The sequence below is a fragment of the Uloborus diversus genome, unplaced genomic scaffold (genome assembly GCF_026930045.1).
Source record: "Uloborus diversus isolate 005 unplaced genomic scaffold, Udiv.v.3.1 scaffold_163, whole genome shotgun sequence".
Classification (NCBI taxonomy): Eukaryota; Metazoa; Arthropoda; class Arachnida; order Araneae; family Uloboridae; genus Uloborus; species Uloborus diversus.
This window is the reverse complement of record NW_026558311.1, coordinates 53,182-76,355: the sequence shown is the minus strand read 5'-3', so window position 1 is coordinate 76,355 and position 23,174 is coordinate 53,182. Positions and strand designations below refer to the sequence as shown.

General features: G+C 33.0%; 1 pseudogene; it reads right to left on the bottom strand.

Annotated features, from left to right (window-relative positions):
- Positions 1-1,600: 1,600 nt before the first annotated feature.
- Positions 1,601-23,160, bottom strand: LOC129233090 (zinc finger protein 570-like; annotated as a pseudogene).
- Between the last annotated feature and the right edge of the window lie 14 nt (positions 23,161-23,174).

Here is a 23,174-nt window from a genome sequence, read left to right as displayed (position 1 = left end):
AATTAAAAAAATATCACGGAGATAAAATTTCGCATTTTTTTAGAAAATAGTAACGAATTATCCGGAAAAAAGGGCACATTTTGCGTTGTTATCAATAGTTTGCATTGCAATAAATATCCAATGCCATTTTCGGAAACTTAGGTACTTAAAAAGACTTGTGTACTGCCATTTTGGGAATGACCAAATATGGCGTCGACGACAAAAATTAAGAAATAATTTTTTGAATTTGCAGCATAAAAACAATTTTTAAATAATGAATCTTCGTGAAACTACAGTTCATTTGAAAAGTTTTTAGCACATTTGCGTCCAAGGCAATAAGGATATGATTAAGTTTTAAGAACAAAATTTTTCATTCCTCAAGAAATTAACATATTTAAAACAAAATAGAAAACATCCAATTCTGCTTTGTTTTTGGAAATATAGGCATTTAAGCATCGTGTCTACTTCTATCTTATAAATGACCAAAAACGGCTACTACATTTCACAAGTAGCTGAAAAGATTTTTCGATTAAAAAGAAAAACGATTTCCCACATCAATCCTTGCACCCGCAGGCTTGTGCTTCAGAAGCAGTAAATTGTCTTCTCCCCTGTTGAGTTAGTGCATAATTCCTGTTCACCCTGGGAATTTTTTTCTTAGGAACTGTAGAGAGGCAAAAATGGCGTCCTCAGAAGTTTTTTGAATTGCTTTTTTTTTTTTTTTTTTTTTTTTTTTTTTTTATGGCCAGCATCATTTTGCCTCAAAACTTTTCAATAGTTTTCAAGAAACATCGACAAAAACAAAGATTAGATCTCATAATACGCAATACCCTGGGGAAAAATTCGAAGAAAAAAAAAATGGGGGTAAAATTGGAAATTTCCCAGCATTTTTAACTATGTCATTTTCCCTGACAATTCCAGGTTTTCCCGGATCATACAAACCCTGAAAGAAATCCAAACACCCTTAAAAGATTTCAATAGAGCGCCATGAAACAGGAACCATCCCCCCCCCCCCTTTTGCCGATAACACACCTGATTCAAGAAAAAGAAAATGTACCGAAAACATTGCAATGTATTAGAATATTGTGATATTTTACTGCTGTAATGTGATGTTAAAATCTGCAACATCACCCAGCACTAATCACAATCCTATGGTTTTTCTTCATTATGTATCCTCAAATGCGTTTTTAAACTTGAACTCTGAGAAAATGTATTACTACAACACTCACAAGAATATGGTTTCTCATTAGTGTGAATCCTCAAATGTGTTTTCAAATGCACTGAGTGAGAAAATGATTTTTTTACAAAACTCACAAGAATATGGTTTTTCATTAGTGTGTATCCTCAAATGGGTTTTCAAACTTGAACTAACAGAAAATGTCTTTTTACAAAACTCACAAGAATATGGTTTTTCATTAGTGTGTATCCTTAAATGCTTTTTCAAAGTAGAACTATCAGAAAATGCCTTTTTACAAAACTCACAAGAATATGGTTTTTCATTAGTGTGTATCCTCAAATGTGTTCTTAAATTTGAACTACCAGAAAATGTCTTTTTACAATACTCACAAGAATATGATTTTTCACCAGTGTGTATCCTTAAATGTGTTTTTAAACTTGAACTATAGAAAAATGTCTTTTTACAAAACTCACAAGAATATGGCTTTTCATTAGTGTGTACTCTCAAATGTACTTTCAAATTTGAACAATCAGAAAATGCCTTTTTGCAATAATCACAAGAATATGGTTTTTCATTAGTGTGTATCCTCAAATGTCTTTTCAAACTTGAATTTACTGAAAATGTCTTCTTGCAATACTCACAACAATATAGTTTGTCTTCAATGCACAATGTTTCATGCAGATTTGATTCTGTTTTTATAGGAACTGACATGTCGTAAAAATTCGAAGATTATTTTTCACATTAAACAGTAGCACAAAGGCAGATTCTAAGGCTTGTTCAATAATGTACCATTTTGTTTCATAAATCCTATATACTTCTTAATTTTTTCAGTTCAGCTTACAAACCACCAAATTTTACATATGTACAGCATATGTCTCCACTAAGAAAACATGCGTTACATTTCTTTTGTTGAGCACTAGAGAATAATCATTATGGTCACAGATTTTTATCAACAATCTAATGAAAACATCATTCTTCAAAGGAACTTGTTCTCTGATGACTCTAAATTTATTCCCTTAGTGGCAAATTTTCATTAAAACACATGAGTAAGAGTTTTGTATTCTGCACCTTAAGGGACCTTTTGTAAGGATACAGGCAATGTCCAACTCTTAAAATCAAAATTTAAAAAATTATTATTTAACAGTAGAGTGAAGTGTAATGATGAATGCCCTCTTTCAAAAGTATGTTCAGGCAACATACCAATATCGAAAACCTTTCAACATATGAAAATTACTTGCATCAAAACTGATTCTCCCGATGTCTATGTTGTGATGTCCAGTTTAAAGAGCTGAACTGGGCATGAAGAAGCACCTGCACACAAAAATGAAAACATCTTAAAATATTTGATTGTAATCAACAATAAAAAAAAAAACAAATCTTAATAAAATTGTCAGATAAATTCATAATTACTCTTAATTTTGTTGAGTAACAGGGCAAATTTATGAGTATAAGTCATTAAAAAAGTCGAAATAGATAATAAAGTAATAATTTTCCACTTGGAACCTTTTTTATTTTTCCACATTATATTAAGTGAGGTCCCTATCCCATAGTTTTACCATAGCCTGCATTCCAGCTGCATTATATTCTTAGGGTTGCTGTCTCATCAAGAGCTGGACTTTATGTTGGACGCCGTTGTCATCTGTTCAGGATGGCTCCAGTACTACAGCATCCATCAAAATCAGGGTGGGGTTTTGGACTGTCCAAAACTGGTTTAAGACAGGACAGGTGATTTTTAAAGTCCAAAACTGTCCAAAACTATGCTGATGCTCAAGGGCTAAATCTAATCAATTTGTATTTACTGCAATATTTTTAATGCATAAATATAGATATTAATGAGGTTTAATGAGTATTTGATACTATATTTTTCTACAAAATGTTCATTTACAAATACAAAAGTGACGACCAGCAACAGGCTCTGGACCCAGCTAGACTGGTTCTAGTCAATTTACAATCCCCAGTGAAGATCAATGGCCCTCTTAAAACTGTCTACTCCTTTGCTCATTACCACCTCTTCCGGTAAGCTGTTCCAAGGTTCCACTACCCTGCTAAAATAATAATTTTTCCTAATATCCATGTTAGCCTGAGATTTAAAAAGCTTAAAACAATGACCCCTTTCCTGTTTTCAGTGCTAAACTTTAGCCCCGTAACATCTTTCGTTTTAATAAATTTAAACAGCTGAATCATGTCCCCTCGGTCTCTTCTTTGCTCAAGACTGTACATTTTTAGCCTTCTAAGCCTGGAATCATAATCTAAGTGGGAAAGTCCACTTATTAGCCTTGTAGCCCGCCTTTGAACCCTTTCCAATACATTAATGTCTTTCTTAAGATAAGGAGACCAAAACTGAACAGCATACTCCAAATGGGGTCTTACCAAACTTCTATATAAGGGCAGAAGAACTTCTTTAGATTTATTTGAAATAGATCTATTGATAAACCCAAGCATCTTATTGGCTTTGTTGCTAGCAATGCTGCACTGTTGGCTAAACTTTAAATCCTGACTTATTAGGACCCCCAGATCAGTAACTTTGTCTGCCTGACTAATGACTGAACCTTGCAAATAATAACTTGTACACTTATTTCCATGCCCTAAATGTAGCACTTGACATTTCCCAACATTAACAGCCACACCCAATTTATCAGCCCACTCCGTAATATGATCTAGATCCTCTTGCAGCTGATTTGCTTGTTCTTCATTTTCTACAGTCCCCATAACTTTGACATCATCAGCAAAACAATTCATGTTCCCAGAAATATTTTTGTGAATATCGTTCATAAAGACAATGAACAAAACAGGCCCTAACACTGATCCTTGAGGAACCTCGCTTAAGACCTCACTCCAATTAGAATAATTTCCCCTTACAACTACTCTTTGTTTACTTCCGGTCAGCCAATTTTTTACCCAAATGAAAGTTTTCCCTCCTATTCCTATATCAGCTAATTTGCTAAGTAGAGCAACATGCGGTACCTTATCGAAAGCTTTTTGAAAATCAATATAAGCAACATCTACAGGCTTCTTATTGTCCAAAGCCATGGTAACTTTGTCATAGAAATGTAATAAATTAGTTGCACAAGATTTACCTTTCCTAAAACCGTACTGAAAGCTAGTCAATAGATTATTAGTCTCTAGAAAATTTACTATCTTAATTTTCATCAATGTTTCAAAAATGTTGCAAACCACCGAAGTTAGACTCACAGGTCTATAATTTCCCGCACTCCCTTTAGACCCTTTCTTGAAGAGCGGTGTAATGTTAGCCAGCTTCCAGTCCTCTGGCACTGTCCCCGAATTATAAGAAGCATTGAAAATGTTTGCGATTAAATCTGCTAATTCCTCTGCACATTCAACTAAAATTTTCGGATAAATATTATCTGGCCCCGGAGCCTTAGTCTCTTTAATTTTTTTCAAATGAAGTAAAACGTCATCCCTGGAAAATACAAAGTCCTCAAGCTGTACTATAGCTTGTGTCTTGTTGGTGTCAACTGTTGAGATACAGTTATCGTTAAAAACACTCGAAAAAAGTTATTAAGAACATTAGCAATATCACTATCGTTCTGAATTAAAATTCCGTGCTCATCAACCAGTGGCCCAATATGACTATTTTGAACTTTCCCCGAATTAGCGTATGCAAAAAACCTCTTGGGATTCCTGTTTATGTTATCTGCCAGTCTTTGCTCCAACTCTCTTTTCTGAATCCATACCAAATACTTAAATTTACGCCTTGCCTTACAATATTGGAGCCTATCTGCACTGTGACCTGTTTCTCTAAACCTATAAATTTAAAAAACATTTTACTTAAAAAAATTGCCAATAACTAAAACATAAAAACTTCCTTATGTAACAGTTGGTAGAATTGGGAAAGGAAATTCACAACAATACCAAACAACTAATTTCATTCCATTTATAGCTCAAAGGAATGTTATTAAATGTGCAATATTTAGGTGCAAAAAAAAAAAAAAAAAAAAAAAAAAAACCTTAATTTTTTAAATAATTTTTGCACGATGTTTTACCGAAAATTATTTTTCAAATCATAGATTAAAGAACAAGAAATTGATGATTAAACATTTATATTATAAAACTTGTGCTATTCTTTTGTTAGCTGATATTTTTAATATAATACATTTCCTAACTAAAACAATTGTATTTTATTGCATTTAAGTGAATTATTGCACTGTGTTTTGAACACTTTCTTTCGCACATTTGCATAAATGTTGCAAAATTTGGTTAATGAAAAAAAAAAATATTCCATAAAAATTGAAATTTTTAATGAAGGATTTAATTTTTACATAACTAATTAAACTCAGCTGCATAAATTAGTTACCTTTATATTTATACTTGAATGTTCTCATTGAATAAATATATTAAATAGTAAAAAAAAAATGACACAATTTGTTCTGTTTTTGATATTTTCTCACAAAATATAGTTTCTCAAAAAATAGTTTAGGACACTTTCAGACACAAGAGTTTTGAACAGGGTGGTAAAAACCTTGCTATCCCTGCTTTCATTTGCACACATGCATAAACATAGGGAAATTTGGTTACTATTATCAAAAAATAAAAAATAAAATAAACTCACGCAAGTTACATACAAGTTGAAATTTTAATCAAGAATTCAACTTCTATAAACTAAATTAAAATCAGTTGCATGAATAAGTTGAATGTTCTCATTGAATAAATGTTCAATATAAAACATTACTTTGATACATTTTATTCTGCTTTTAATGCTTTTTCACAAAATACAATTTTCCCAAAAATATAGTTTCGGACACTTTGGGTCAGTTTTGGACAGGACGGTAAAAACGAAGGTTTGTTTTAGTGTTAAAACCTTGTGTCCAAAACCTTGGTGTCCAACTTAGTGTCCAAAACCTTGGCAACCCTGATCGAAATACTTTGTCACAAGTTGATTTGGGGAATTGTGTGACGGGGAGACGACTTTTGTCACCAACTCAAGCTCCTCAAGGTCACTGCCACCCTGCAGAGTCTCAGACACCTCCTGAGCCAGGGAACTTGACTAACACATTATTTATTGTTATTAAGTGCTCAAAAACATTTTACAGTTGGCGTTTGGCATTTTGTTACTCTGCCTCAATCAATTGAATGTGAATATTACTTCATATTGATCCCCAGGGAATTAGCTACTCATTAGTGCATTAATGTAAATGTGTGGTTAGTTTTAAGCTGCTAAAACCATTACAAAGCAAATACAAGTAGGGCACTTTGTCGCGAACAATTTGGGGGTCACAAGTACGGATAGAATGTACGAAGAAATGCAAAGAGTAGACGCACGAGAAATATGGGCGTGGTTCAGTTTCCTACGTTTATAAAAACTGTGACGCAGATGAGGATGATTAAAATATTAGGTGGATAAGCCTGTATAACTAGGTTACTGAGTAACATTTTATATGATAATATGATTGCAATACAGACCATTATCGTCGACTATGTAATTACGAATAAAACATTTTATCTAAATAATGTAATTAACATAATTTAAATAGATCTCAATGGCTAAACTAGTTTTTTCTTAAAATTACATGTGATAAAATACCCTGTTAGGGGGCACTTTGTCACACTTGAAGTGTTTAGGGGAAAAAAACAATAATCCGTATTTAGTCATTTACTAGAAACCCAATTATTTTTAGTACCTTCTACAAAGGTACTTACCATTTAGTTACATATTTGTTTCGGCTCAAATATTAACTAAAAACCTGGTAAAAAAATTGCAGTGCCCTGCTCCACTCTATTTTATGCAACTAGAATTGGGATCTGATAAAATAATGGGATATGGGCATCAACGTTGTTGGAGATCGTGTGGAAAAATAAAATCTGTTCATAAAAGATTAGTGCGGCAAACATTTTTAAAACAATGTTTCCTGACTTACCGAATGACTTTTCTTTACAGATATCTATTATGTAAGCAGTGGAAATGTTCAGGTTTAATGAACCAGTGGCAGTGACCGTCCCTGCACGTTTTTCATCACAAAAGATAGCATAAACAGTTCTTTTCTGACTTCGGCTTTAAAAAATTTCCAACGTAGATCCACCAAAGCCACTCCTCTCCCTAAGTAGGTAACCCAAAAATTGCATAAAAGAACTTCAGCTTCCAAAAAGTTTTTTCCCAACAAACTTCTAAGCCCCACCTGCTACCCATTTAAAATAAGTTCATTCAACGTGTGTAGGTTTTAGGGTGGGTAAGATATTTAGGATGAAGAGCTTTGGGATTAGACTCTCCAGTTTGGTGCCAATGTTTTAGAAAAAAATGGGACAGCACTTGACAACATTCCAACAATAGTTAGAGGTAGCTCAAAGCAGATAAAGTTTGCTTCATTGCCGAAGAGTGTGCAAAGGACAAAGGACCAAACGAATCAAAGATTATTGTCATTTTTTTCAACAGGAATGAATGGTGATAGAGTATGAGACCTCGAATTTGGAATCATGATATTAATTGTTTTCGAAGCAGGGCCGTCGCTAGCTAAAATATCTGGGGGGGGGGGGGGGGTTGACAATTGGCGGCCCCTTGTCAATCATTTAAAGGGGTCTATTGCCCCCCCTTCCCCCAGGTATTGAAAAATTAATGTTTTTACATATAAGTGGGTGTGGTTTTTGTCATTTTCCAATAAAATTTGCATTGAGTATACATCCTTTGTCCCCACTTCCTGGAAAAATTTAAAATGATGGGCTGGGCGGCCCCAAACACCTCCACTGTTTCAAGTATATGCAAAAAAATTTCAACTGAAATGAAGAACTGTTTGTACAAATATCATATAAATGCAAGAAGTTCAAAAATTAGTTTGTTAAAATCTTACCCTTTGGCGTTTTGTCCTGAGTATATCCTAGACTAATCAACATTGACAATCATGAGGCAGCATCTTTTTTTTTGAAAAGCTTTAGAGGAAATGCAGATAAAAGTTCAATCGTTAAAAATCTTTTCGAAACGTAGATCCTATTATTAATATCCCCCCCGTATTAATTTACAAATATAACAAATCTGTATTTATAATAATTTAATCCTAATTATACCTAATTAAGATTAACAAAATTAACAAAGCATTTTTTTTTCTCGATACAATCCCCGAACTTGGAGGGAGGGGAGTATCAGGAGAAGGTTTGATAAGAGGACGATCTTAAATGCGATATAGAATACTCAGTTTGAGGGGCTCTGGGGGTTTCGGGATCCGGACAAAGTCCGGCATTCGGGGGGTTTCTCCTCCGTGAAAAATTTGGAAAAATAGATTTAAAACCCTGCGTTTTGAGGCCTTATCCAGCATAATTCGAACTAGAAAAATATCAATAAAAAATAGGCAAACCGTAACTTTTTACCAAGTTTCATACTTTTTTTTTTGCAAATTAAGAAAATGCAAAATAATTTTTTTTGGTTCGGCAAATCGTCGACACTGATCGAGAGAGACGAGAATGGACAACGTATCATCACTTGCTCACATCGAATATTGGTAGAGTTAATTTTGGATCATCCCCCTTAACCAAACAACAAATAAAATGACTAATAAAAAATAAATAAAACTCTTAAAAGAAATGGTGTGTAGATTCGAAGAATAAGTAACGAGAGAGTAAATCCTTGACATTCAAACAATTTACAGTTTATACACTAGATAAGAAATAAAATTGAAGCACTTTTCAAGTACAACACTCAAAGACTAATTTAATTATTTTCAAGGACTCTCGTACACATAAATTTATTTAAAGCACTTTCCAGTCTCTAATCGTTTTACCAAGTTGTTTACAAGTTTACTTGTAAGAAACTTTCAGTTTTTGTTTTTTCAAAAACTGTAGATTTCTTATTCCAAGATATTTACTTTTAGTCAGCGCGGAATCCACTAGCGGCGGGGCCCTGTGCGGCTGCCCAGACTGCACGACCCTAGAGCCGCCCCTATCCATTAATTACCAGCTGAATACATCTTATTTCAATACAGAGCAAACTTCTGCCAGAACAGTCTCTAACAACCAAAATGTCTGCCAGTAACAGTCACAAGTGATCGAATTTTAATGGATAGCAGGGGCGGACTGGCCCTAAACTTTTAATGTGGAAAAAAATTCATGCCGCCCCCATCCAAAAAAGTTTGGATGTAGTTTTCCAAACCTAAAAAGTTTCTAGTGTGTTTTTTCAAAAAAAAAAAAAAGGTTCCTCCCCCCCCCAGCACCCCCTCACCTCTCTCCCCCCGCTGAAATACCAAGTTTTTTTTTTTTTTTTTCCCCCAGAAATCCTAATTTAACTTTTTATTTCAAGTAAACTAGTGAGCAGATTGATTTGAACCAAGCGAACAGCAAAACGTCCATAATATACAGATGATATTTTAAGGATCTAACTTTCTAAAAAATATTTGCAAGCTTAAATTGCTCTACGCAATAAAAAAACCACTGTGAAAACTGTGTGGCTTCTTTGAAAATCCGCATTTAAGAGTATTTCGTTTATGTAAAAGTGAATAAAAATCTTATTTAAAACAAAACGTAATACATTTGAGGCAGTGAGAAGCAAAGGGGTGTAAGTAGACATTTTCAAGTTTTGAGTAAAACTCGTATAAAGATCACATCCTAGGTAGGCTTTCATTGAATTTTTTTTCTATCATGCTATACAGCGGCACCTACCAGGGCTGCTAATAGTACTATCTCTTGCCCCAAGACAGAGAAGGGGTCCACCTACCATTTGTACTGGTTATCTCCAAATTTTTAATTTTGCCTCTTGCATCCCTCTGCTTCTCACTGGGAACCGGACATAACGTCCAGATCCAAAACGTCCATGGACATAACGTCCAGATCCAAAACGTCCGAGGAACAAAACATCCGTTATGTCCGGCATTCGCTTCTCACTACCTCATATGGCCATGAGCGGTACTATTTACCCTTTAGAAAAAACTCTAACTCTCTGTATAACAAATGACTCGTTTTTTTTCTCAGAGACGAAATTGAGGAGAACTCAAAATTATCTAATTGGTTGAGAAAGTCATGGATCTATCTAATGCAAAGTGCTGGGAAACATTAAAAAAAAAAAAAAAAAAAAAAAAAAAAAAACGAAGGATGAAAAGAAAAAATAAAAAAGCTTTTTAGCAGACGTTTTGTTCCTATACATTCTATTCTTAGGATGGCGCCTTTCTCTTATTTCACTAGAAAAAGGTTCAATGTAATTTTTTCCCAGAGTCTCAGGTCGTCTCAGATGGCCACAAAAAAAAAAGATCCCCACCCCCAATAAAATTCTTAGGAGAATTCCAGGAAACATCAATCCCGAACAGATACGAAAGACACCCATGGACCCTGAAGGCTTCGCTTCGAACAAAGACCTCCCAACAAAGACATTGTTTTTTTTTCCCTACGTAACAAGATACGGTAATAATTAGGCAAGAACAGACTAACGTCCTGAGAGTGACCGTTGGAAAAGGAGCGGCCGTCCTCCCCTCCCTCCCCCCCTCCAAAAAAAACAGCAGTTCTGGCTGCAGCCCTCGACACAAGAACGGCCGGCCTAGCTAAGAACTTTTTTAAAAAAAATAAAATTGAGGAAAATGGTACGTACACATTGAATGCACAGAAGACGGCCCGAGTTAAGAACGGCCCATGTGGAATTTTCCACATCTCACATGTGGCCAGTCCGCCCCTGAATATAAAATAATGAATAGAGTAAAGCGTGATCATAAAGTTTTTGAAAAACCAAAACAATTCTTCATTATTGGCAAAGAAGGTTTCATACCTATTGAACTAAAATAATCCGGATTGTTTCTTCGTTCAGAGATGGAACTACACAGATGTGCTGATAGATGCTATACTTTCTGGTGCACTTCAAATTTCCGACAACAGTTGCTTTATTATAAAAATAGTAAAAAAAGTGTTGTAAAGAGTGGCTTCTCAGATCTATAAATAAGAAAACCATTGCGCAAAAAACAGACTCCCCAGCCAGTTAAGACACAGTTAACATCGCTTAAACAACTGAGCACTGTTACAGTTAATTTTTCTAGAACTACTTGCAGACTGCTTGATTACGGTCTTGTTCGAACAGAATTACCAACACTTTCCCATTTAGATGACGTCGCTGCGGATATTGAACGGTATTGTGGCTGTTGTAGTCGAAAATCCGGTTTGCAGCGTTTATTAACAATTGCTTTTATGCCGGCCGATTATAAACTCTTTTTTCTATTTCAAAAAGAAGTCTTATGAAAGTCTTTAATTTACAAACGTTGTAAAAGAAAGATGAAGTATTCCTTTTTTTACAAAATACTCTGTTTATAATCAAGTTTTAATAATTTTAAGCTCTCGGTTCCTCATCAGAAACATGGTAAAAAGCGTTCTCTTTTTATTTTCCCCTTTCCCTAGCATTTTTCATGCAGTCATAAATCTTTCTAAGGCCTACGCATGTTTATGCTGCATATAGAGTCCAGTGATTATCAAATGAAACGAGTTTCTACAGCACAACTAACAGGGGCGGATTTATAGTCTTTTGAAGGGGGGGGGGGTGGCGGTTGAAAACTGTAAAAGTCATCCTCCGCCCAGACCCTTCATGTAGGAGATCAAGGAATCAATTTCCTCCCCCCTATCACCGACTTTGAAACGTTAATAATGTTTTTGCATGTAAGGGAGCATGTTTTTTGTTGTTTTTCGATAAAATTTGCAACGAACCTCCACTGGAAGAATTCTAAATGCCGAGGGGATTGTCCCTCTTCTTTCCCCAACTTTGCTATCACGATGGACCGCTGTGTCGATCTACTGGTTTGTCGGTCTGTAGGAACTTTAATTTTCTCTGATAAAAATATAAATACGCACAAACAGAACTACGGCATTTTCCGTGAAAAAAAATTTCAAATATTTTTTAAAAATTTATAGAACTTAAAACGAGCGAGCAGAAATCAATAGGTAAAACATAAAGGAACACATAGATTTATACTCTTTCGCAGAATGTTTTTAAGGAATGAAATTTATGTATTATATTTTACCCTTTTCTCTTTTAAAAAGTAAATAAAATAATTATTTTACACCGCGTTTCAAAATAAGTAAAAATAAGTACGCTCACTATTCCAGAGTAATACTGCGCTTTGAAAAATGCCTTATTTGTTCATAAATGCATGGAAGTTGTTTGCAGCAATTTGGGCATTAGCACTAAATTAGTATTGTGTCAGTCCAGTGTAGTCCTGGAAGAAAAAGGTGGAATGACATTTTGTAATTACCTTCAACTTTTGGAAAAAATGTTATCTAATGCAGAAAAATTACTGGTTTCTATAGATATTTAATTTTTTTTTTTTTTTTTTTGTGCGAGCTTTTTTCGGACTCATATTAACATTTAGAAAAAAATGTAGACAAAAATTGGAATAAACTATTAATTAATAATCAATTTATTAATTTGATTTGATTGAGGTCATATACAAAGTTTCAAAAGAATCTGATCACAGGAAGTGGGTCAAAATTGAGTTGTTTACATTCCGTTTTACTAGGAAATTGAAACGCATATCGACCGATCCCAAGTGGTAATTCTGTAATCCACGCTATGGCTTGGTTTCTTCCATGCTCGATAGATGGCGCCACTACTTTTTCATGATTTTTTTTGCTTTCTTTTCAAAAATGTCTTGTGTCTTTTAAAGTTTTAACCATGGATAGCTTACCATCCGGCTTTACTTATTCAAATATAAATATTACAAACGATCAAAACGAAAATTTAACTTACAGAGTAAAAGAAATCACTGATGAAAATGCTGCAAATGTAAGTTTTAAATTTTTTTTTTCTTAATTTAATTGCGGATAATCCCGAAAAAAAAAAAAGATGTTATTAAATGGACAGAACAGCCGATTTAAATTATTGGAATTTAAGAAAAAATTTGAAAATTCATGTGCCTAAAGGTTTAACGTTGTAATTAATAATTTAATCAACAGTCTAATTGATACAACTATATCAACTAGATAACATTATATGCAGTATTCGGGGGGGGGGAGTACATATATATTATAGTGTGAAATGTAAGTCAGAACAGCTCTTTTACAAAAGTACTCCAATAGGCTTTCTAATTTATTTATTTATTTTTTGCAAAACACACACACACACACACACACACACATATATATATATATATATATATATATATATATATATATGCCAATGATTTTTTTTTTTTTTTGGTGGTGGGGGTGTGATCGCTTCCTTTTGGGGGGGGGGGGACACATTCACCCTTAGTTTTATTTACCCATGTTTTGTAGCATTTTTTAAAATTAATTTCCTGTTTAGTTTGTTCTTTAACTTTTGTTGTTTTTTCCACAAGTACTTACATGTTCTTTACTAAATTGCTATGTTGGACCTTTTTTGGTTAAAGATTTTTTAGATTGTATTTGTGTTTCAATAAAAATTGAATTAATTTCTCTTTTGAATGGCTTATACAGATTTAACTTAAATATGCTTGTTAATTTTATACACAGAACTGGTTACATCAAACGATTCCGATCCGCCAATATCAACTAATTCCGATCCGCCGGTCGAAATGCGATCCGAAAACTGCTGGAAACGACAGTCCGTTTTGGAAAATTATAGGCAATTTTTTACTTTAACTTTTTGATCGCCAGAAAAAAAGTCTTTGTTCAGTAGAAATATTTTTCTAAACAATCGGGACCGAACCATATTCGGATAATTAGAACCAGAAAATGTTCTATTTAAAAGAAATAATTGAGTGTATGTGACGTTACTTAGTTGTAAAATATTTTATTGAAAATGAAATAATAAAGTAAAATTGCAAAATTAAGGAATAATGATTTGAAAATGGGACTGATAATACACCAAAAAAATTATAATTTAAAAATTAATAAATAGAAAAATGAAATAAAAATGAATTATAAAAAAAAATTGTAAACAAATTTTCAGAACTTATAAAAAATCTCCCCGAAATTCAAAAAATCCCCATTGGAACCTGAAGTAACGGGGGACATTCCCCTTCTAGAAATTGAACCCTATTTCAAACCCTGTCATATATACATTTAATTGAAAGAAACTTGCCTTTGTATTGTGATTGTCAATTTAGCAGTGCATCCTGTATGCTTTGAAGGATTATCCCCAGAAGCTATTCTGTCTGTCATGCACACAGCGATAGCTGACTTTGTATTTATTAAATCACCCAGATTTCAGATACGTTGTTGCAACACGCCAAGTACTTTTTGTATCTTCACTGTGTTGCTGTAACCAGTTCTGTGTATAAAATTAACAAGCATATTTAAGTTAAATCTGTATAAGCCAATCAAAAGAGAAGTTAATTCAATTTTTATTAAAGCACAAATACAATCTAAAAAATTTTTAACCAAAAAAGGCCCAACATAGCAATTAAGTAAAGAACATGTAAGTACTGGTGGAAAAAACAACAAAACTTAAAGAACAAACTAAACAGAAAATTAATTTTAAAAAATGCTACAAAACATGGGTAAATAAAACTAAGGGTGAATGCGTCCCCCCCCCAAAAGGAAGCGATCACCCCCCCCCCCCCACCGCCAAAAAAAAATCATTGGCATATATATATGTGTGTGTGTCTTTGTGTTCTTCAAAAAATAAATAAATAAATAAAAAACTAGAAAGCCTATTGGAGTACTTTTGTAAAAGAGCTGTTCTGACTTACATTTCACACTATATACATGTCTTCCCCCCCCCCCCCCGAATACTGCATATAATGTTATCTTATATAGTTGTACCAATTAGACCGTTGATTAAATTATTAATTACAACGTTAAACCTTTAGGCACATGAATTTTCACATTTTTTTTTAATTCCAATAATTTAAATCGGCTGTTCTGTCCCTTTAATAACATCTTTTTTTTCGGGATTATCCGCAATTAAATTAAGAAAAAAAATTTTAAAACTTACATTTGCAGCATTTTCATCAGTGATTTCTTTTACTCTGTAAGTTAAATTTTCGTTTTGATCGTTTGTAATATTAATATTTGAATAAGTAAAGCCGGATGGTAAGCTATCCATGGTTAAAACTTCAAAAGACACAAGACATTTTTAAAACGAAAGCAAAAAAAATCATGAAAAGTAGTGGCGCCATCTATCGAGCATGGAAGAAACCAAGCCATAGAGTGGATTACAGAATTACCGCTTGGGAACGGTCAATATGCAATTGAAACACCATTTCTTCATCAAAACATTGAGACATCTGGCTCATGAATAATGCCTAGTGCAACATGAAGTGAAAGAAATCCTTTCATTTCAAAGAGTTCTATAATAGGGTAGAGACTGAATCTGGCAACAGTTCCATGTTCCAGTAAGGGGAAAAATTAGAGTGGCAGAATATGAAACATTGTATTGAGTTCGAGTCGACTAAAAAATTTTAATTCTGCTTTTCGCCTTTATTTATGTTTTTAAAATGGTGAAATCTTGTTCATCATATGGTTGCACAAACAGAGCAACCGCACTCAATCAAAATTTAAAAACTTTTAGATGAGTAATTTAAAAAAAAACTTTATTTAAGCTTGTGTTAGTGTTTACAAAAATCAATAATTTTGCATTTGATAAAAATATATTTCAAATTCAAACTATTATCGAACTCTATGATAACAGATGGTTGTGAAATATATGCAATTAACTTTTTATCGGTGATGCGATTTAGTAAATCTGTCTGAAGTTTACTCAAAGGCAACACAGTATTCTTGTTGGATACAACATACAGAAGTAATAAATAGTGCAAATAAATTTGTTTCATGTTATTAAAATTAGAGGATCATCTTACAGACTGTTAGTTTTTTTTAAAAAACTAAATGTGACATTGTAAATAAAAAATGCTGAATAAAGCTTTTATTTATTTTTTTCTTATGAAGCAGGGTTGAGTGATTTAAATCAGTTGATTTTAAAAAAATCATTTATTCACAAAATTCATGATTTTTAAAGATAAAATTTTTAAAAGTTCAAAAGGCTGAGTTTGATGGACATGAACTTTAGAGTATTTTTATTAGAAAAACAATGAACAAGCAAGTACTAATTATAAGTAATCTTACTAAAAAAACAAAAAAATTCATATTGTTATTTAAATTTAATTGAAACCGAAGAAAAATATATAAAAATCATAGTATCAATTAACATTAAAAAAGAAAGAACTTGCAAAGTATATATATATGTATATATATATGAAACGAGATTACCTTTCAATGAAATTAAAAATAATAAATTAAATTGGATATGTACTTATTAAGAGACTCACGATGCTGCTCCTCTAGCGAAAACAGTCTCCAGGTTGCGTCACTTGCCTACACACACACACACATACATACACACACATACGCGCACACACATACACTCACACACACCTACATATACCAACAAACACATACACACACACCTACACACACTACCAAACACACACACCTACACATAAACACACCTACACCCACACATAAACATACCCCCCTCACACACACATACACAAACACGCACGCCTACATACACACACGCTTGTGATTGCGAAAAACATAATTTGAATTCAAGATGTCAAAGTTCCTTTTTTTTTTACTAATAGTATTTTTTACTAATAGTAAGACTTACTAATAGTATTATGCTAGAAAAGTTTGTTTCTTATTTAAATTTTAAGAGGGCGCTCAATTTAACATTAGTCGTAGCATGGAAAATAAAATGTCACAAATTTGGAAACATTTAATTTCCCCAGCTGTGTTTTTGTAAATAATTTTTTTTGCAATATATATGCATATTAGTTTTGTATATTATAATATGTAGCATTGTTTTTTCAGTTCAATGTAATTTTTAACGGTTTAACGCCTCTCCCTGTACTTATGATGTTTGGGGGAGGGGGTTGAGCACCCTCTCTCAGTTGAAATAAGAAGTCAAAATTCTTCCGGTACATTACTATCCACAGGTCCAAAAATATTGAGGGGTGTCCTGTTATCTAGGAGAAACCCTTTTTTTTACATGTATTTTTGAACCACCCTAGTTAAGCTATTTACTTATTCACTAAACAAGAAGCTCTGTCTAGAACTAGACGAGCCTACTTTCCCGTATACCCATACTACTTTCTAGTACCTGATTAATATTCTCAAAAATAGCTAAAATCGCAAATTTTTTCAAACATGTTTTTAAAATACTTTAAGCTGATTTCTAAGAATAAAATATTCCCCACTCATCTAAAAAAAATTTTATGCTTAAAAAAAAAAAAACGAACAAATAAAATAGCAGCAACTTTTAAACAAAGCAGCTAATACACTTTTTTCCGTTAAAAAAAATATTTAACAGCTTTCAAAACGAAAAAATAATAATTAAAATTAATAAGCTCATTAAAATGAATACATCATATCAAAAAAAATCTTTTCTTTTTCCGGTGTTGCCAAAAACATTTTTTAAAAATGAATTAATGCACTTACCAAAACAAAAAAAAAAAAAAAAAAAACAATAAAATGTCAACTTAAGAAATAATTTTCTTTGTCAAAAAAAAAAAAAAAATCGTCTGCGCATATCTTTATGTAGAAACATAAATGACTTCGAGTTTATTCGCCAAAAACTGAGTACCTAAATTGAAACTTTAGCGTAAAAAAAAACAAGTCATATCAACAACAATTATTTCACAGTGAAAACCATAGCTGCGGAGTCAGAGTCAATCTCATTTTGAGATAAAGGAGTCGGAGTCGAATATTTAAGAATCGGAGTAAGTCATTTCTCCAGTATAAATTTTCGGAGGATAAATTTTTGCCAAAACTACGAAGTCTGAGTCGAAGTCGGAAGTCAGAGTCCGATTAACTGTCGGGCACAGGAGTCGGAGTCGGAGTCAAGTGCCCCTAAATTCTCGGAGTTGAAGTCTGGAGTTTGGCGTCAAGAGTTATTTCCAACAAAATTTGTTTGAAGTAAATCCGCCTTCAAGTACGGAATCTACATTGACTTTCAGTTTCCCAGTAGGCACTATTGTTAAGGGATTTGAACTGTTCAAAATTGAACAGAAAATTGTTCAAATCAAAAAGATATTTTATATACAAGTTTTACATCAAAATCTTTTCCCTACAAAGCTTGTTTGAAGCAAATTCGCCTCACAGTTCGGAATTGCCCTGAATTTCCCCGTAGGCGCTAATGTTAAGTTTTTTTGAGCTGTTCAAAACTGAACAAAAAATAGTTCAAATCAAAAAGTGAAATATGGGAATGAGGAGTCCTCGCCGAGATCTTTCGAACAATAAAAAGTTTTTTCGAATCGGACTATTCAGACAGGGGTGATTGTAACTCCATGCAAAAATACCTGAACTTTTTTCCCCCAAGAAGAAAAAGTGTTTTGAAGGGCATACATATACACATTACGTGTATGCACACATTATTTATATACATAATTATTTGTTGGGGCTAAAACTCGAAGATTTAATTGGACTTAGTATGTCCATGTGCATGGAGAGAATTAAATTCTTTTAATTTTTCTCATTTCTAAAAATTTTTCAAAGAATGTTTTATCTTCCTCCATTGTTCTAAAGAAGTTCTTCTGCCCTTATATAGAAGTTTGGTAAGACCTCATTTGGAGTATGCTGTTCAGTTTTGGTCTCCTTATCTTAAGAAAGACATTAATGTATTGGAAAGGGTTCAAAGGCGAGCTACAAGGCTAATAAATGGACTTTCTCACTTAGACTATGATTCCAGGCTTAGAAGGCTAAAAATGTACAGTCTTGAGCAAAGAAGAGACCGAGGGGACATGATTCAGTTGTTTAAATTTATTAAAACGAAAGATGTTACGGGGCTGAAGTTTAGCACTGAAAACAGGACAAGGGGTCATTGTTTTAAGCTATTTAAATCTCAGGCTAACATGGATGTTAGGAAAAATTATTATTTTAGCAGGGTAGTGGAACCTTGGAACAGTTTACCGGAAGAGGTGGTAATGAGCAAGGGAGTAGATAGTTTTAAGAGGGCCATTGATCTTCACTGGGGATTGTAAATTGACTAGGACCAGTCTAGCTGGGCCCAGAGCCTGTTGCTGGTCGTCACATTTGTATTTGTATTCTTAACCATTTATTACATTCATTTTCTAAAAGTGCATAAATATTTCAGAATTAAATAAGTTTGGGGCAAAAGGCGCAGAATGTATTATGGTCACTGCGCAATAGGGCTAGGCGATATCCGAATTTTAATACCACGATATATCGCTCTCCAAATATCGATATTTTCGATATATATAAGTCGTTAAATTCAACATTTCATGGGAGGGGGGGGACTGTAAAACCTATTATATAAGCATCTACAACAGAGAAAAGTCGTAGGCCATCTTGGTGAATAAATATTTCAGCAATTTAATCCAATAATATAGTTATAGCAAGGATTTTCATGTGTTTGTGTGGGGAGGGGAGGGGGAGGGATCGTCATGAAGCAGATTATACCACAGAAACTTTTGGAGAAATTAATTTAGAAGAATTTAAGTCTTTTTATTAGTGGGTGGCAATTCTTGAGGGAAAAGGGGGCTTGGTAAAATTGAGGGGTGCCATCGCAGTCGGGGGGAATGGGCAACCCTAGTTACATCATCTGCATATTAAGATATGCAACAGAGACACGATATTAGACATCTTGAAAAGAAAATATTAAGGGGAAAAATATCAAGTAACACTCCTTTCTCTTCTTATCTAGCCTTTATTCCATCTCTCACCCCAGCTGTTCTTCAATAATTACCATAGAGATTGAAAAATATGACGGTAGCTTACGCTTTAAACCAAACGAAACGTCTTCAATTTGGACTTTCGGCGTTTCATTAAACATCGACCTAAATTTTACAAAAGTGGGTTTTTCTGAAAATATAGGATGGTTCCGGTATTTTCAAAGATGAAGATACCGGAAATAAAGATGTAAATACCGAAAATCCGGTAAAATACCGGAACACAATTACCCCTGATTATTCATTCAAAAGTTATTAGCGGGGAGGGGGGGACAGACAGATAGCCCGACAGACATTTTTCTCCATCTTAATACCCTACTTTCCAATTTTTAATTTTTCAATATTTATTTAATTATTTAATTTATTTTTTGACTTTTTTTTTTGTTTTTCACGATATTTTTAAGATGCATTAAGCCTTCTTTCATGCTCGTTTCTTCTTTTTCTGACTTTTACTGGGAAAGTACGCTAAAAAGAAACATACAATCCTCCTCAACTTACAGTAAGTCAAAACAGTGAAAAAAAAATATGCATAAGAATTCTAAAAAAGTCTTCTTTTCAGTCCTTGATGAGTTTTATTAAAATATTTAAAATACAAGTAGCATATGGTTTCCTTTTTTTCTTCTTGCATTTTATTTCAGGTGTTATTTTTCCAAAAAAAAAGGGGAAAATAATTCTATGTTCTACGCTATTTTTATTCTTTCTCAGTTTATGTAATTCCATATTATTTCCTTTTTTTCCCCTTAGAAAAAAGAAAGGTGTTATTTATTTTGATTGTTAAATATGTCTAGGAAATACACCCATATGGATATGGGACTTTATATTGTAGCAAGCTTTTATCGAGTCTGATGTGTAATTATTTTTTACTGATTTCTGAATTACTCAAACTTTGATTTGATGAATTTTTAACCATATATAGGAAAAGAATTATCTAATTTAACATCTAACTTGGGCATTTTAACTTGTTAATATCAAATACTATATTTAAATAAATTTAAATATCAAAAATTCTATTTAAATCAAAAAAATCCGATTTAAATAAAAAAAAATCTGAGTATTTATATATATATATATATATATATATATATATTTAAAAATCCTGATTTTTATCAACTCTGTTATAAAGTAAGATCCAACAATATAAAAACTATTTTATAATCTGTTTAATAAAATATGTAGAGCTTTTTGTTGTTCTTGAGTACTGATTAAAAATTTCCCGATTTATCTGTTGGAAATCACTGTATTCTGTCAGTGCATTATGTTTTTATACATCATTCATTAAAACTTTTTATACAGTTTAACCTCAAATTAATTGACAAAAATTCCCAGCATATTCCACCGTTATTTCCATTTGAAATTGCATTTGAGGGAAAATATCAGCAATTTGACGCAGTGCCGATATTTATTGCCAATGAATTTCATTACGTTTCATAACAAAACTACTGTTCTTGCCACTCTAATCTCTCTCAAACCGGTCTTCGTGCTTGGTCATGGCGGCCAATGGAAGCAGTATACGAGTCGTTCCTCTACCCTATTATAGAACTCTTTGTTTCATTTCAGCATGTTATCTATTTGCAGGCACCAAGTTTTTTTATACACTTTTTGGCTTCAGGTGTTCCTTTTCAAATAATTTGAGCATATCTATATCATCTTTTCCATGATGGTGTGAATCAAATTAGCCTCAAAAAGTAGTTCAAAACGTTACTTTTCTTGTGTAAAATTAAAAGTGTCAATTGTTGCACCAACTTGGGGTTGTTGGAAAGGTAATCTCGACAGGGAAAATGGTTAGTCGAATAATTATCCATAGGACAAACTGAGTTTGGGCTTCATAAAATGGAAATACCGTATATACAATTGAAGGACCTCGGATTGGGCACTCCTTAATTCGGTTTCATTTGCTTTGCTGGAACTCAATTCAGGAAAACAGGAAAGGAGTTAAATATGGTGTGTCTTTAAGGCCAATGGGATCTCCTCCCAAAATCATTTGCCATTTTATGCACATACTAAGTAAATGATGTGTTGCAATCATCAGTAGGAACAATATATTTCTTTATGAAATATCCAGAAACATAGATACATTCATAGTTTAATTTACAGTAATGTTCATTTGTAATAATCGAAACAATAATAGCTTCTTTTAAGAAAGTATTCCCAAAAACAGTTACCAGTAAAAAATCACACAAATGTCACGTAACAAAAATCACAACACTCTACTATTGCGTTGGTGCTTATTCTGAAATGTCTGCTCAACACGTGCTCTCATAAAATATATTCGAAAAGAAAAGAAAAACACAAATGAGGTCCTTTAGTGAACATGTCAAATGCCTTTAAAAAATTTTATCATCAGAAAAGGTTCTTTCAGAAACATCACAAGAATTTGTTTTTATCAAAGATATTTCAAGTGTACCAACATCACTATCAAGTGTACCACACCATCATGTCATATAACAACTGGTAGTGAAATTTTTAATTTCATTATCACAAGAATGTGGTTTTTCTGCAGTGTGTGTATCCTTAAATGGCATTTCAAATATGATGTGTCAATGAAAGTCTTTTAGCAAATATCACACAAATGCGGCTTTCCTTTGGTGTGTGTCCTCAAATGGCGCTTTAAGCTTCCACTGTGAAAAAGTGACTTATTACAAATTTCACAAGAATATGGTTTTTCTTTTGTATGTGTCCTCAAATGAACTTTCAAATTTACACTCCTCGAAAATGTCTTTTTACAAATTTGACAAGAGTATGGCTTTTCTTTAGTATGTGTCCTGAAATGGGTCCTTAGATTTCCACTCTGAACAAATGACTTTTTGCAAATTTCACAAGAATATGGTTTTTCCTTTGTATGTGTCCTCAAATGAACTTTTAAATTTCCACTCTCAGAAAATGTCTTTTTACAAATTTCACAAGAATATGGTTTTTCCTGTGTATGTGTCCTCAAATGATTTTTCAAATTTCCACTCTCAGAAAATGTCTTTTTACAAACTTCACAAGAATATAGTTTTTCCTTTGTATGTGTCCTCAAATGAACTTTCAAATTTCCACTCTCAGAAAATGTCTTTTTACAAATATCACAAGACTATGGTTTTTCCTTTGTATGTGTCCTCAAATGAACTTTCAAATTTCCACTCTCAGAAAATGTCTTTTTAGAAATATCACAAGAATATAGTTTTTCCTTTGTATGTGTCCTCAAATGAACTTTCAATCTTCCACTCACAGAAAATGATTTTTTGCAAAGTTCACAAGAATATGGTTTTTCTTTAGTATGTGTTCTCAAATGGTTCCTTAGACTTCCATCTGAGAAAATGCCTTTTTACAAATTTGACAAGAGTATGGTTTTTCTTTAGTATGTGTCCTCAAATGCTTCCCGAGACTGTCACTCCGAAAATATGATTTCTTACAAATTGCACAAGAATATGGCTTTTCGTTAGAATGCATTCTTAAATGAAACT